Genomic DNA, 14,970 nt, shown 5'->3' on the forward strand with positions numbered 1-14,970 from the left:
CTCCGCTATCAGAGCAAGAGATATCAGAGCAAGGGCCTAGGGTTGGTCTACACTTATATCATCAGAACTACATCTCTCACGGGCTGTAAAAAATCTATACCAACTGAAAGACGTAGTTGCATCTACCTGTACCACTGGTGTGGACAGTGCAAGGTTGATGGATGAATTCTTCCTTTGACCTTGCTACTGCTTCTCAGGAAGGTGGATGAACTACAGATGGGAGACTCACTCCCTTGGCTGGAATGGGTGCCTATGCTGTAGTGTGACCGTGCTGCAGCTGTTAAGTACAACTGCACCTTAGAGACTGACTCATCCTCTAACTCTCCTTACAGGTTATGGCTGGGTACGTTGGCAGCTCAGTATGATAAAGTATGCCCTGTCTGTGCCCAGGGTGTGTTTAAACAGACACACTCAGTTGTCACATCTGGCATCTTTCATTGGCACCCAACTGACTTTTTAAAAAGTTTTTTTAAAGACACAATGGAAAGTAAAATAAAAACAAATAAAAATCTATAAAAATGCATTTAGGCTGCCAAGTTTCCAGCAGATGTGACTTGCCATGGGTGCAATATTAACACCCTGAAAAATTGGAGTAATGATGTGCGGAAATATGTATCATCACAGAGACTGAGCATATTAAAATACAGTTTTCTGAAATCTAGCTTTTAGGCAAACATGGTAACTCTTTACCCCAGTAGAAATAGCTTGGCTGGTCTCAAATTCTCAAAATATTTTAAAAATACCATAATCCTCTAGTCCATTTACAAGACGAAAAGCCAATAAAATGTCTTTTTTTTGTTTTCCAATTAAGATGAAGATATTGAGATAGAAACTAAAATACACTGTATGTGTGTGTGTCTCAGTCAGAGAGAGAGAGAGAGTCTAACCTTGAAAAAAACATCTTTCCGGACTTACATAACTCACCTCCTCCTCTTTGGCCTGTCCAGGTAGATTGCACTTGGACCCTTTTCTTCTCTCAGAGCACCTCCTGCTGGCAAAGGAAATTGGCTTCAGAACATAGGCTTCATTCTTTTCACTGAAAGAGGGGCATTTCCTTTCCCAGTTTTTTCCTCAAAGGAAGTGGTTAGTGCAGATTTGAGACACAAGGCCAGATGTTCAGCTGGTGTCAATAGACATAGCTCCCTCAGCATCCATCAATGAGAATCTAGCCCACTGTATTTTTATGTGCTCTAGGGCTGTTGTACAGTTATGTTGCAAATACCATTTTCCCTGCACATTGTCAAGATATTTTATTTGTACACACACTATCAGTAGTTTTATGCATTAGCCTCTTGAAACTAAAATCTGCGTCAGGGCCAATTTGGCTTTCCTCTGCTGGGACCATATAATGGTTTGCTATTGTAATAGGTCCCCCAGTGCTGGCTTCTGACATTTCTTATTTTAAGTTATCTGAAGCATTTGCTTTTGGGGGGAAAACTTCAGTGTAGCAGAGTGTGAGGTTCCCAGCTATACTGCCAATTTACGTTGATAGTCAAACTAGGTTAGTTCCAGTTTGGGAGTATAAGAGACTGAATACTGCAGGCAAAATATAAGGAATACAAATGTTCCCTTTTTAGTCTTGTCTGTGTCAACTTCTATTTGTTCTTTGAGCATGCACAGGTTGTTTTATTGTTATGGTAACACCTCAATCTCAGCCAACCTGGATCGGGGGCTGAGAGGGGTACTGTGCTAGTGCTGCATAAACACAGAGTCATAGACAGTCCCTGCCCCAAAGAGCTTACAGTCTAAACCAACAAGGGACAAAGCATGGGAAAAGAAACAAAAGCATGGTGAGGTGTTCAAGGTCACACTACAGATCGATTTTATTATTCTACCCAATTTATTATCCAACCCAATTTGCACAGTTAAATGGGCCACTGACTAGCCACCGGGTCTGTCATGCACATCTTTTGCCAATTACTTTATCCAATTTTATCATGTGGACCACTTGATGTGCAGAGGACATCAGGAGAGTTGTGACAAGCAGCTCTATCATTGCTACTCCACCTCCACCTAATCGGGTGAAACAGCAAAATGTTTTATTAATCGCTTTCTATCGGCTATTGCTTGCAAAATTGGGTTAGGACTTTTTAGAACTTGCTGTGTCAACAGTGTGTCTATTCTGCTATTAAAAGGAAACTGCCAGTCCAGCTTTTTCTGACCCCTAATATCTTCATTGTACCATCTTTCCTCCCCTTCAGGAGTGTAAATAGATAAGGCATCTGAACCAGGCTCTCTCTTATTTTACTTCTTCCTGTCTTTAATAATATTATCATCAATGTCTGGTTTAGATTTTACTAAATATAGGGCGAGAGGCTGTGCAGTGGTCAGTTCCTGTTGGGCAAATGCATTTGGAGCAGCTGATTTAGAAATGTCTATTTCTTTTCTTTGCTTTTTTCATTTATCTTGATTTGTAACCATGTTGTTCTACCAATAGACTCTGTTCCAGGCACCTGCCACCCTAGCAACTTATACAGGTGTCCTTGTCAAATGCTTTCAACCCAGGGGAACATGAAGTGAGTTTTTCAAAACATCTAAGTGGATGAGGCATTGAAAGCCAAGGAGCAGTAAGTACCAGCCTGAACTTTTTAAAACTCCACCCCTAACAAACTGCTCTTGTCCATGGATAAATAAGGTGAATAAAAAACACTGATTTCAGCTGATTTCAATCCTAGCCACCTACTTCTTTCAAATGACAGAGGAAAGATAGTCCTCACAGCCTGTTGATCTCCAGGATGGCAATAGAGTAACAGTCACTGCTCCGTTGCAGTCTCCCATAGGTTTTCCCTGATCTCCCATTTTGAGGGTGTGATCCTGCCTGCCCTTACTCACCTGAGCGGTCTCCTAAGCAGCACTGCTGTGTTATGCCACCCACTAATGCTGCTGGAAGGGAAGTGACTGTACCAAGCTGCACTTTGATTAGCTGACACTGCAGCACAGTGAGATGAGGGGCCCCAAAAGAGGAAGTCACCAAAGGAAAAGTGATGAATCATGGAGTGTGTGGGGTCTAGTGAAAGCATTACTACATGTAGTTCACATACTACCTATCCACAGGTGGGCAAGAAGGACTATAAGGAGGCCTGAGGCCTGGATACCCAGGCCTCTCTGTTTAAGAGCAGGCAAAGCAAAAGGGTCATGAGACATTGCATCTGTATGCTAAAACCACACTGGTATCTGTGTCCCCCCCACCTCCCTTAGGATATAGAGCCCAGAATGCAGCAGGCGTTCACTGCTACAGCTACCCCCTGTCCTCGTGCAGTGTAAACCCAGCCTTCAGCCCCCCGATGCCTGCACTGCTCACACACAAACCCGGGAAGCCTGAACTGTGTATTTGACCCAGAAAGGTTAGCTGGTGAACAGTGGATTATGCAGCCATTGTCTGATAGCCAATCCAGATGGAATCCCATTGGTAGCCATTATTAACAGGTTTCACTCTACTTCATTTAATCCAGCCCCTGACCAGGCACTTATCAAATGGCATAGATCTGTGGATCCAGGGTAAAAGATGAAAAATAGCTTGCCACGTTATGTTGCCTTGAAGAAGGGTTATGGGCAAGTGTTAGGGCTGGATTCATCGCCCATTCAGTTTATTGTGGCGGGAGGTGCTATTGACTTAACTGGGAAACAGAGAGAACCATGAACTTCTTTGGGCCTTGGTTTCTTCCCTTTGTAAAATGAAGGAGAAAAGGAACAGAAAAAAGATGGGGCCTACCCCCATCATTAAGAGTCCTTTCAGGCCTGTGGGTGAACAATGCTAGGCAGCATGACCCCATGACTCTGAGCTGAACTCCCCTTTTGCCTCTACTATTGACATGTGTGACAAAGTGGGGCCTGTATTCACTCTGTTCCCTTTGTTACGCTGCATGAGATTTCGCTTTGTTATGCTGCATGGGATTTTTACTGTCCTGTGGCAACCCTGTGCCTGTACCTCATTTTCACCAATAGCTAGATGGGGATGAGAAATCCTGGTGTGACTCCCACTGAGGGAGGCTGGACCAGCTCAGCATATACACAATGGTGGAGGCTCTCTGAAACCTGAGCCTGGGAGGGGGACGTGATCAGGTAACACTTTTCCCCTGAAAAGCTGGATAAAGGCTGGAAGTGGGGTTGGCTGCCGGAAGACATGGACTGCTGGGGGCATGAGTGAGTCTTGCTGGCTTGGGGTGCATTGATGGGTGGAAGGGCCTTTGGCTCTGAGCCTCCTTCTCCCCCAAGATGGATTGTACTGACTACTTCTGGTTCCTGTGCTAGTAAGTCTGCTATATGCTGTATCCCTGCAAGCTAATAGGCTTTCTGTTCTTTCTGCTGGCTGAGAGTCACATGTGCCTGTGGATGGGGGTGTAGGGTCCAATGGCCCCCCACTCCTCAGTGACAACTTGCAGTGCCCCCCCCCCCCCCACCTGGCAAAAGGGGCTAATTCTAGACACCCAGCTCTGGAAAATGCTTTGAGCTGAAGAGGGGCCTATAAAGGGCAAGTCTGTCCAAAGCTCAGACTTGTACAATGCCCCAGTGGGGTGCTAAGCCTCCGGGTGCTGCTGCAATGATTAATAATATTGCTCCGGTAGCTTGGCTAACACAGGGCTTAGAGATACAATGCCAAAGCCAGAGATATCCACTAACAATGCAGGGAGAAGGCTTCCGATGGGGTCAGAAGGTCAGCCCAGGGCCTGAAGCAGAGAAGCCCTCCCAAGTAGAATAGCACAGGATGCATCTCTCTGGACAGACCCAGCCTTGCCCCAACCAGCACCTCCCCCCTTCCATTTAATTTGCTTCCCTGTGTTTGGATGCTGCCTGTAGAAGCCGGTGTTTTTCACATTACTAAGTATAAATCCAGGTTGCCAGCTGTCGCCACCATCTCACTTGTTCCCAGGCTGTCTCCCAGCTTTATTACATTGTGTTTCATTTCTTGGCTGTATTTTTATTATTATTATGGAGCCGAAAGAAATGAAAAGCCCAACTCTTCCCTATCTCACCTTCTTCTTTGCTTCCCCTCCTTCCCCCCCTCCAGGCTGGCGGGCTAAAGCTGCAACATGCCTTACTCAGAGGCTTGTGTGGCAAATGGTTTGAGCAGTTTCGATGTGTTTGGCGGCCTCTCGGTGCTATACACAAGTTCTCCAGCTCATTAATTTCCTGAAATGAGAGGGGTAATGGAGAGGAAAGTCTCTGTCACTCCCAGACAAAGCAAGAGACCCTTTCAATAAGGGATGCATTTCATCACAACTCAAGGAGTATTTAGTGGGTTGTTTCTTACAACAAGGGAGTGCCACTGAATATGTCTGATCCACTGGCTGCGGGGTGAATTATTCTTGGGGATCTTGGCTACTCCTGGCTTTATTCCGGCCATTGGTTATTAGTTTGTCACTTAGCCACACTGAGAAGCGGGAAGGGGCCAATTCGCATTGCATGGGAGGCCGCTGGGAGAGGCCAAGAGAGGTCTGCCCGGAGCTGGGAGAGCTGCTCTGGGAGCCCAATGCACTTTGCACCGCTTGGGACAGAAGCAGGCCACATTTTAGCAGGGGGAGATTCCAAGGGGCCAGATGGGATTTGGGGTTTAATCTGGGGGAAAGGGGCTATATATTTGCTCCCCCACCCCAGGATATCTTAGAGACACACGGGGGCTGGGATCAATCACCCGGTTACTGCCCCAGCTCTTGGCCGGCTTCCGGTGAGCCAGCTGCCCCGTTGACAGGCCAGGCACCGTTGCCCATGAGCCCGCTGCTCTCACCCAGCGCGGCGGGGACCACCCGGCCCCGGGGTGGCTGTAGCTGCGTGGGTCCCGCCGGGCTGTGCAGCGGTCCTGGCATTCCTGGGGTGTCATTTGCGCCTCAGTCTCCTGCCAAACTTCCGCCCCCAGGCTGAGCAGGGCCGCCCCCCCCCTGGGCTGGACTGTGCCCGCAGCTCCTTGCAATGGAGGGGCCGGGCTGTAGCAGTTACCCAGTCCCACCGCTCCGGGAGAACCGCTCCAGCCCCGCTAGCCCTCTGCGCTCCCTTGTCCCCGGCTGTCCCTCCCCAAGCCAGCCCGCACCCTGCCAGGCCCGAGCCACCCCCCGGGCCGCGCTCCCAGCTGCCACACGCCGAGGCATCGTCTCCTCTCGCTCCAGCGAACTTCCTTCTCTCCAGCCCCAGGACCGAGGCCCTGCTGCAGCCTGGTCTCTCTGCCGCGGGGATCCCGAGGGTGTGCTCCTGCCGGAGGGGTGGGGTGGGTCGTTACTGACCCGGGACTGGACGGCTCCGGGTCCTAGCCAGGCTCGGGGCGCAAAGGGAGCAGCGGCCCTAAAAAGTTCCCCGGAAAGTTTGCAGGGCGCCAGAGCCCGGCCCGATGGGACTCTCCCCGCTACGGCGGCTCGTTTTTTTTGTGTGTGTGTGGTTTTTTTACTGCGGTGAGATGCGAGGCCTCGTCGGACCCCCGTCCGGACTGCCAGCAGCTCCCCGGGGTGGAGGAGTGATGGGCTGGGCCCGGAGCCTCGGGCTGGGGGCGGGGGGCGGAGGCTTTCCCAGTGGGGAGCTCTTCCTTCCCGACCCCCCTTCTCCTCCACAGGCAGCCTCAGCCCAACAAGCTGCTGAGAAGCTTCGGTGCTTGCACATCACCCAACGCTCCATTGGATCAGCCCGCGCCGTGTGCCGAAGTTACACACCCCCTTCCCTTCCCTCCCCTCCCCTCCCCCCGCGCCGCTCCCAGCCCCTCCCTCCACTCGGACTCCTACATTAAACCTTTGATCACGCTCGGCAAGAATGTGCTACTACCTAAGCGCGGGGCAGCGCCGCTGCTGGATGGCCGCTTCCCAGCCCCGGAGCGCCCTGGACTAGATGAACCCGCCCCCCTCCCAAGCAAAGAGCGGAGCCCAGCGCTTCCCACCGCGCCTCGCCTGGCATGAATCCCGTTGCATTTCCTGGATCTTGGAGGTTCCTTGCTTGACGCAGTGAGGAGCTGCAGCCCTTTCGCTTCTCAGGCCGAGTCCAGCCCTGGGATTTGTCTGTTTCAAATTTCCCGTCTGGAGTAGGAGCTGCAGGCGCGGGGTGTGTGGATCAGCCGGAGAACGTGTCCTCCTCCTCCCCCGGGCGGAGACCAAGGACCATCCGACCCGGCCGAGGGACCCCTCCCCCATGGCGGAGACAGGTAGGTGAGCCGGGCTGGATAGGATTTGCCTGGCAGGGCGGCGGGGCCAGCAGCCCACGCCGTGTCCCTGCCTTCCCTTCCCGTCCCTCCCCTGCCGCAGTACTCGGGCAGCGGGCGCCCGCTCCCCCTTCCCCCGGTGGCTCCGGGCAGCTGAGGCGGAGATCGGTGGGCGAAAGGGGCCGGCGATGCGTAGGGAGCAGCCAGTCCCGGTGTCCGCCCACCCAACTCCGTGCTCTCTTTGCAGCGCGACCCGGTCGCTGGCCGGCGCTGCCGCCTTCCCCTCCCCCGCTGCCCTCTCCCCATCCCGCGGCAGATGTTGCCGGAGATAAGCCCTCTTACCCCGGGCTCTCCCAGGCGAGCGCTCAGCCGGCCGAGCCAGCCCGAGCCGCTCCTGCGCTCTGGGAGAGGCGCCAGCAGCCGGACTGGCCCGCTCCCTAGCTCGCCCCCCTTCGCCGGCATCCCGCCAGCGTCCGTGCAGCCAAAGGAGCCGGCGGGTGGCCGCACCGGCTCGCCCAACTTTTCGGGCCGGGGGATTGTCGGGGCTGAACTCGGCTTGGCCTCCGTGCCGCCCCCGCCAGGAGTCCCCGGGGCTCTGCGGCGTCCCTGAAGGCTCTCCGGGTCCTGGCTCCAGAGCGCCGAGCCAGTCCGCGGAGCCGGCAGATTTCAGCACCCGCGGACAGCTCCCAGCCGGGCGCCTCGGGCGCGCAGGAGCCCAGCCGGAGGGAATCTCCCCTTCCCTGCCCGGCAGCCGCCCCTTTCCTGAGGCTGTGGGGTGTAAAGAACTGGGAAGCTGCCGCCTGCAGCCCTCCTCTTCCTCCCGCAGCTCCGGGGCCGGCCCAGCCCAGCCAAGCGGAGCTCCTAGCGGAGTTAGGTTTCTCCCTTGCTTTGGGGAAGCTCATGGGTCCGCCTGCACTTTAGTAGCTCCCTGCGGCCTCGTCACTGGGAAGGTTAATGCAACGGTTACCTGCAGAGAGGTCTGGAGATCCGGGGCTAACGCGATCCGCGCCCAGGCTAGTTGGGGGGGGGGGAGTTGTAGCCCTTTGGAGGAAGAAGCTCGCAAGGCTTCAGGGCTCACTGTCCGCCGGCAGAGGAGGGAAGAGTTTGGCAAACCTCAATAAAATGTGTGTTGTGTGCGTGTATGCACGCGGGCGTGACTGTGAGTGTGAGTGTGTGTGTGTGTGTGTGTGTGTGTGTGTGTGCACGCGCGCGCGCCGTGGCGGTGGGTGGATAATAGCGAGATGCCCAAATGTTTCTTAACAGGCGATTGAAATCTTCCTGACAGGTTAACTTGTGCTCAGATAAAGCTGTTTACTGATCGCTTTGGACCTTGTCGAAAATGACTAATGACCTGACGGTTACTGTTCCTGAGAGAATGCAACTTCTTAGCCCTGCAAATCAGGATGGCTTTCTCTGTGTGTGTGTGTGTGTGTGTGTGTGTGAGTGAGTGAGTGAGAGAAAGAGTGTGTATGTGTGTGTGTGTGAGAGAGAGAGAGAGAGAAAGAGAGAGAGAGAGAGACTGTCAGTGTGTGAGTGTGGCTTTCTCGGGGTGTGTGTCTGTGTGTTGATTTATCAATAGATTTCTTTAATTCGCACGTTGCTAATTTGCTTCTGAGTTGGCGGCGCTCTGCTTCTAACTCTCCACATGTCCTCTTTAATAGGAATTCTATTTTTGCAGCCAAAAACGTGCCACACATATAGTTTTAATTAAACGGAGGAGCAGGGTGGGGGGAACACTCTCTTGCAAATATGGGCTTGGATTTTAATCACCTCTTATCCCCGGTCCAACAATATGTGACTCTAATTGAAATGAGGACTGCAGAGAGTTATAACCTTGTTAAAGAAAAAAATTCCTATTGAACCTAAATGTTCTTCTCTTGACATCTCATCCTCCCTCCCACCCTCCAAGATTCCCCAGCATTGGCTAAGTTTTAAAATAATAATAAAAGCCAGGCTGGACAGATGGACAGTCCATCTCTTTGATTGGTCTCCAGTGGGTTTTCTCCTCTATTAGATTATGTAGTTTTAGCTTGTAAAAGAGATTTCCTTGCTATCCGATGAATGCATTGCAGCCTTAATTAGAATGACAGATGTTGCTGCAAAGTTCCATCTCAGTAACAGAATTAATGATAAACACGGAGCATCCAGGAGCTTGCCAATCAGGGAGCCCATTGTGAAGCCGCAACCAGGGTTGCCAAATAATTTCGGTGATGCATTTTAATGAAGCGAGGCCAGTAACCCCTTAGCCCAGTGCCCAGAACCGGCCTCAGCGCACACCGACTCTTTAAACTGGGCCTGCCAGCCCATGCTTAGTCCGGGCTCTGGTGCACACGCATGTTGGACCCTGGACATTTCTTCCAGTCCATTTAAAATCTCTGTTCCTTTACAGCGTGATAGCCCCAGCGCTGCTGTACGAGATGCACTAAACGAGTCACGTCGGCCCTGCTTTTGATTTATTTACAGCGCCTGTTTCCTTGGGGTGCGAGGCAGGCTCGATCTTCCCGGCTCGGCCGCGCTGTTTGCGGAGGGGGTGTGTGGTGGAATTGGGCTGGGCTGTTACTCTCCCTCCGGCTCTCGCTTTCATTGGCCTAACACTCCGAGTCCTCACTTCAGGGCTGCCTTCGGTTTACTAACGCCTTCACTCCCGGGCAAAAATAGAACAGGTTGACTCGCAGGTTGCTGTTTTCCTCCCTCTGGAAATGTCAGCGTCTCTTCTAACAACTTGCCACCTGCTCCCGCGTGGAGCCGGGAAGCTGCAGCGAGGCCCGGCTCCCAAACCAACCCTTGCGCACGGCGAAGCTCTTTTCGGCGACCCCAAGCCCAGCCCGCATCCGATTAGTCCCACCAGCCCCGGTGGGGGCTGGATCCTGCGCTGCTTCAGCTCCGGCTGGGCCCTCTGGCTGCTCCGGCAAAGACCATCCTCCCCCCCGCCCCGGCCTCCCATCGCAGCTGATGCTAAGTCCCTTCTGGTAGCTGATACATCCCCCCTTCTCCGGAAGGAAGGTCCGACGTATTGGGCGCGAGGCGCGCCTTGCTGCCATCTCCCCTGGCTTGTCAGGGCGGCCTCTCTGGCTTTCTCCCTGCAGCCCGAGAAAGAGCCGGGCTAATGGCCCGCCGTCACCAAACTTCCCCCCTGCTTCCTTTGCGCCCTGCGCAGGGGCGCAGTCCAGCACCGGTGCTCTGGGCTTGTAACGTACCGGTTTGATTCCTGCTGCCGGCTCCAGCGCTCACAGCGGCCCGTGGCCCTGCGAGGGGGCTCCTGTCGGGCGAAGGATTTGGTTTGGGGGCCCTGTTGAGTGGGGCGTGTTACACTGCTGGGAGACGTGCCACGGGCGCGCGAGGAGATAAGGGATCTGTGGGACTCGGGACTTAATTAGGAAGGGTGATTCTGAACCCGCAGTGGCTGCGCGCTGGTCCCCTCCGGTTCTCGGAGCTGTCAGAGAAACTGCTACCACTGACTTCCCAAACGACACTCCTCTTCCTGCCCGCTTGGGCTGTCTCTCCTAACCCACAGCATCCCCAAAGGCACCCACTGTCCCTAGCTTGTTGCTCTGTGGCAGGGAGCTTTGGATTTGGAGTGTCAAAGAAAATACACTTTCTTCTTTCATTGCTGTGTGAGGATTTTGCATGGCCCAAGGTTTCCTTCCCTTTCTCAAAGCCCAGAGCCCCTCTCGCGGACCAGCCTGCCCTTATCTAATGGTTTTAACCTGCCACACAGGCCCAGTTCCCTGAAGAACTGAGCCAAAGGTCTGGGGATGTCACACAGTGATGTCATTGAATACACAAGTCTCGTGTTAGTCTGCATCTGCAAAAACCGAGGATCTGAAAACTTGAATATCTGGACACACACAGCCTTTGCTGTTGCATTCACTTTCCTAGGAGGACAGTCGCCAGATTCGGATCACAATTTCCTTCCATCGTCCTCCTCGCTCTCCAGCTCGGCTGGGTATTTTGCTCCTGACTCTGTACCAATTAGTCGGTTCCATTCGAATTCTGAGCCGATCGCTGCTACATCAGGGCGACCGCTTTTCCTATACACATGTTCGAGTAGCAAGCACACACCCAGCCAAGGGGTTCAGCTGGGTTGCTCCCAGCTGGACTGCTTCCCTTCTCTTGATTTCCACTCATCAAAAGGTGCTTTGGTCAGATTTTCAATTTCTGCTATCAACAGGCTTGCCCAGTGGGGGGAAGGCGCAAACAGCAACTCACATGACAGTGACCTTTTAGCTCGCTCTCCATTAGAGTACACTTTACTTGCCCTTTCTGTAATTACGGTCCTCAAGATTTAGCTGCAGATACCTTCGCTCGGCTATGGGAACAACTTCCTTCTGCTAGTGTGAGACACTCTATTGCCAGTTTGCGCTGGATTACACACTGAAAAGTTTGCCGCGGTGAAGAAAAAGATCATTAATATAAATGGATTCCAGGGTTTCCAAGGGGGGTGCCGCAGTCTACATAAATGACATCTATTAAGGACGCCGTAGAGTGAGCAGTTGGTGCCTGGCGAGGTGAATTTCGAATGATTTCAGAATGTTCCCACATTAATGGGGTGTCGCTCTGAAGTCTCCGCCAGCGCCAAAACACCGACGCTGTAAAAGGGGTGTGGGGGGGGGGGATCAAGACGCCTTGAAGGGTTTGCAACCGGCAGTCTTGGTTGAGAGGTTCCTTCCTCACCTTAGATTTATTGTAGCAATAATTGGGCGGCTTTTTATCTCGCTTCCACAAGCTTAGGGGGAAGCGGCCCACGACTGGAGCGGGTGGGGACTGGGATGCTGGGCACCGCTGATCTAGGTGCGCAGGGAAAGCGGAGAGGTGGCTCTCCCCCGGACCGACTGGACAGGCTGTAAAAGGCAGTTCCTCTGACCCCCCCCCCCCCCTTGCCTTCCCAGTCACCAAGCCACAAGCAGCGGCTTCTAGGCCAACACTGGGGGTGGGCGCTGGGAGAAAAGCTTGTACCCGAAAGTGATGGGAAGAAAACAAAGCAAACAGGCATCGACCCGTCCTGTCCTTTTGGCTTGTCTTAAAATCTTTATAGCCGCATCTGGTGAATTTCCAAGGGCAGCGACTGCGGCCAAGAGGCGTAACATAAACGTGGTGGCAAGGCCGGGCCCACAAATCCCTGCGTTTATTGAGCGTGGGACAGGAAACAATCCTTCCCAGGCGTCGCAGGGGCAGGCCAAAGGCAGGTGGAAGCGGAGACGGGGACCAGGCGCAGCGTGGGCTCTCACACAGAGCTAAGTACTGTCCTGACTGCCCATCCCGCTTCCTGACCCCTCTCTTTTCCCTCCTCACTCCCTCGCTCCCCGCTCTGTTGAACCTGGAGAGGCCTTTGCTTGGACCCCGTGCTCTGTGACCGGCCCGCAAAGCCCCGCAAGAAGCTTTGGTTGCTGGCACCGGGCGCTGGGTAAGCACTGCACAAGGGTGGCTAGTTGCTCTGGTTTTGCGCCTGGGACAGGGGCGCGGGGCGTCAACGCCTCGCCACGCCCGTGTCCTTCTGTTGTTGGATGCCTAGTGACCGCGGCCCATTGGGCTCCCCCATGCCCTGTTTCCAAGAGCGTTTCTTCGCGGGGAGGGGAGGGACTGTTCTTCCTTCGGCTCCCTCTCTCCCCCAGGCCTAAGGGTTTCTCGCTGTCTCTGGGCTTGAGTCAGCTCCTTTGTATGCCGCTTGAATTGGCCAGCTGCTTTGTGGAGAGAGGCTGAGATCGTGCTGTGGGTACAGAGGAAGAGGGAAATCAAAGCTCGGGATGAAAACGGGACAGGAAGCTGGAGCTCGGAGGGAAACAAAGAGTAAAGAGGGAGCGAGGGAAGGGGAGCTCTCTGGGGAGCTGGCTGCCGAGCCGGCCAGATGGCTCCTGGCTAAGAGGGAGGGGCTGCAACGGAGGGTCTCCCTCCCTAGCCGGGGGCCAGACGGACGGACACACGGGCCCTGGAACAGCGAGTGCCACTGGTTCAAGGAGCAGCGCCTTGGTCCGGGGACAGAGAGGGGGTGCAGAGTTGTATTCACAGAGCAGGAAGCGTCCTCATGGCGGGTAGGGAGGCGCTACGGCTGAGTCCGGCGGGGGGGGTTATCCACTTTTACACCCGGAGCAGTGAGGAGCGGACACATGGAGGATGCACAGAGCAGCGGCCGGGTGTGGGGAAGTCAGGGGCCCGGGTGAGGGCGCCCACAGTGATGGGCGCGAGAGATGGGTGAGAACAGGACAGGGCCTTATCAGCTGGGCGAAGAATCGGCTCCCTTGTGCAGCTGAGATACTCCCGATCGTTCTCCGGCCCAGAGACACAGGCCCCCGCCGGCTCATGCCCCCGGGGAGCCTGCATCCCCGCACCCCTGTCTCTGCTGACCTCCCCTTCCCCATTTCATCCCCGGGGGATCCCGCAGGCGGGCTAAGCCCCGCTCCCTGCCCGGCGTGTGCCCAGCTGCCCGGCGTGGGGCTGGGCGCGCGCTCCCCATTCTAATGAGAAGGCGGCTCGGAAGGGGCGAGGCCTCATTCGCTCTGCCTCCGCGCGCCAGGGGCCGGCCGGGGGCTGGCGGGGCGCGCGCGGAATGAATGAATCTCCATAAAGAGCCCCGAGCGGGAGAGCGCGCGGAGGAGGAGGAAGAGCTGGTAGCAGAGCTGGGCTGGCAGGGAGCGCAGGTAAGGAGGCAGCTCCAGGGCGGGTCGCCCCTGCTTCCAGCGCAGGTCCCGGGGCAGCTCCTGGCCCAAACCCGCGGGGAAGGGAGGCGAAGGCAACAGGTGCGTGGCTGTGCAGGCGAGCTCGTCCCCCGGGCTGCGTGGGGCTCGGCGCCGACGACTCCGTGGGTGGATATTGGCTGGAGCTTGCACAGCCCGGAGCTGGTTTTTTCCCTGCCGGAGCTGCTGAGCGCTGTGCACAGCCATGGAGGTGGGGGGAGAGGTTCCCCCTTCCGCATGTGGAAGGGCAAAAACTTCCCGAGAAGTTTCTCCATGGGCTCGCTCCCTTCCCCCACCGCCGCCCCCGTGGCCTTGTTCAAGCTAGAACCAGGAAGCATGGGGAGAAGTGGACAAGCAGGGAGGCCAGTGGCTTTAACTCTCCAAGGGGAGGGAATCTCTGCCCATCTCGGGCCCTCCTCCCCCACACGCCCCGCCATCGCTTTGCAATGGGCGAGCTGCGGGGTGGCTGGAGCGAGGCTAGTTCAGTGCTGCTGGCCGGGCACAGACAGAGCCTCTGAGCGGCATGACCTTGCGGGCACTCGAGCAGCTCTAGGGCAGAAAGTCTCCCCACTCCCCGAGAGGGACACACGGCCAGGGAGCGGGGCTCTCGGCGGGGCAGGCTGGAAGCAGGGCGCTCTTCGCCCACACAGGGGTGCAAGTCCCTGGGCTTGCCTGGGAGAGGGTGCTGATGTCGCCTGGGAGAGCGGCGCTGAGATCTGGGGTCTCTCTTCCCTCCCCCGGACACCTGAGGTGGAGGTGTGTGTGTGTGTGTTTGGGGGGGCAGGGTTGATTGCTAATAACCCAGCGGGCAGGGGGAGCAGGTTTCCTAGCGATGTCCTCGCGGGTTTGCGCCTTTGCGCTCCGTGGGCTGCACAGACCCGAAGGGGCACGTCCCTGAGCGTTGACACGAAACACCAAGCAGGCAGCGCTTTCCCTTCAGAAGGGAAAACCATTTGTACTGATCTGAAACGCGCCATCTCATTACCCGGCGAAATCGAAGAAAACAGCTTCGAAGGCTCCCCGGGGCATGGATCTCGGGCTCGTAACTCGCTGCATCTTCATTCCGCTCCAGGGCGCAGGTTTTCCTTTCCCGGGGCTCGCAGCACACAGGCTGGGATAGCTAGTGCGGGGGGGAAGAGAGGGCCGGTACGCAGAGCCCGCCTGGATGCAGGCGCGGGAGCCAGA

At 55.2% G+C, this 14,970-nt stretch overlaps 1 protein-coding gene across 6 annotated transcripts in view; it reads left to right on the forward strand.

Moving 5' to 3' along the window:
- Positions 1 to 6,676: 6,676 nt before the first annotated feature.
- The window catches only part of ELFN1 (extracellular leucine rich repeat and fibronectin type III domain containing 1), a 192,250-nt gene continuing 183,956 nt past the window's right edge, over positions 6,677 to 14,970 (forward strand). For 4 of the 6 annotated variants that reach the window (XM_075899584.2, XM_075899589.2, XM_075899586.2 and 1 more), the window contains exon 1: positions 6,677 to 7,117. The gene's annotated coding sequence lies outside the window, so the exon portion shown is untranslated. Of the gene's footprint in view, positions 7,118 to 13,608; positions 13,750 to 14,970 lie in introns of those variants that run through there. The other 2 variants (XM_075899587.2, XM_075899585.2) reach the window with 2 other exon arrangements.

The sequence above is a fragment of the Pelodiscus sinensis genome, chromosome 15, assembly GCF_052426305.1.
Source record: "Pelodiscus sinensis isolate ZL-2025 chromosome 15, ASM5242630v1, whole genome shotgun sequence".
Classification (NCBI taxonomy): domain Eukaryota; kingdom Metazoa; phylum Chordata; order Testudines; family Trionychidae; genus Pelodiscus; species Pelodiscus sinensis.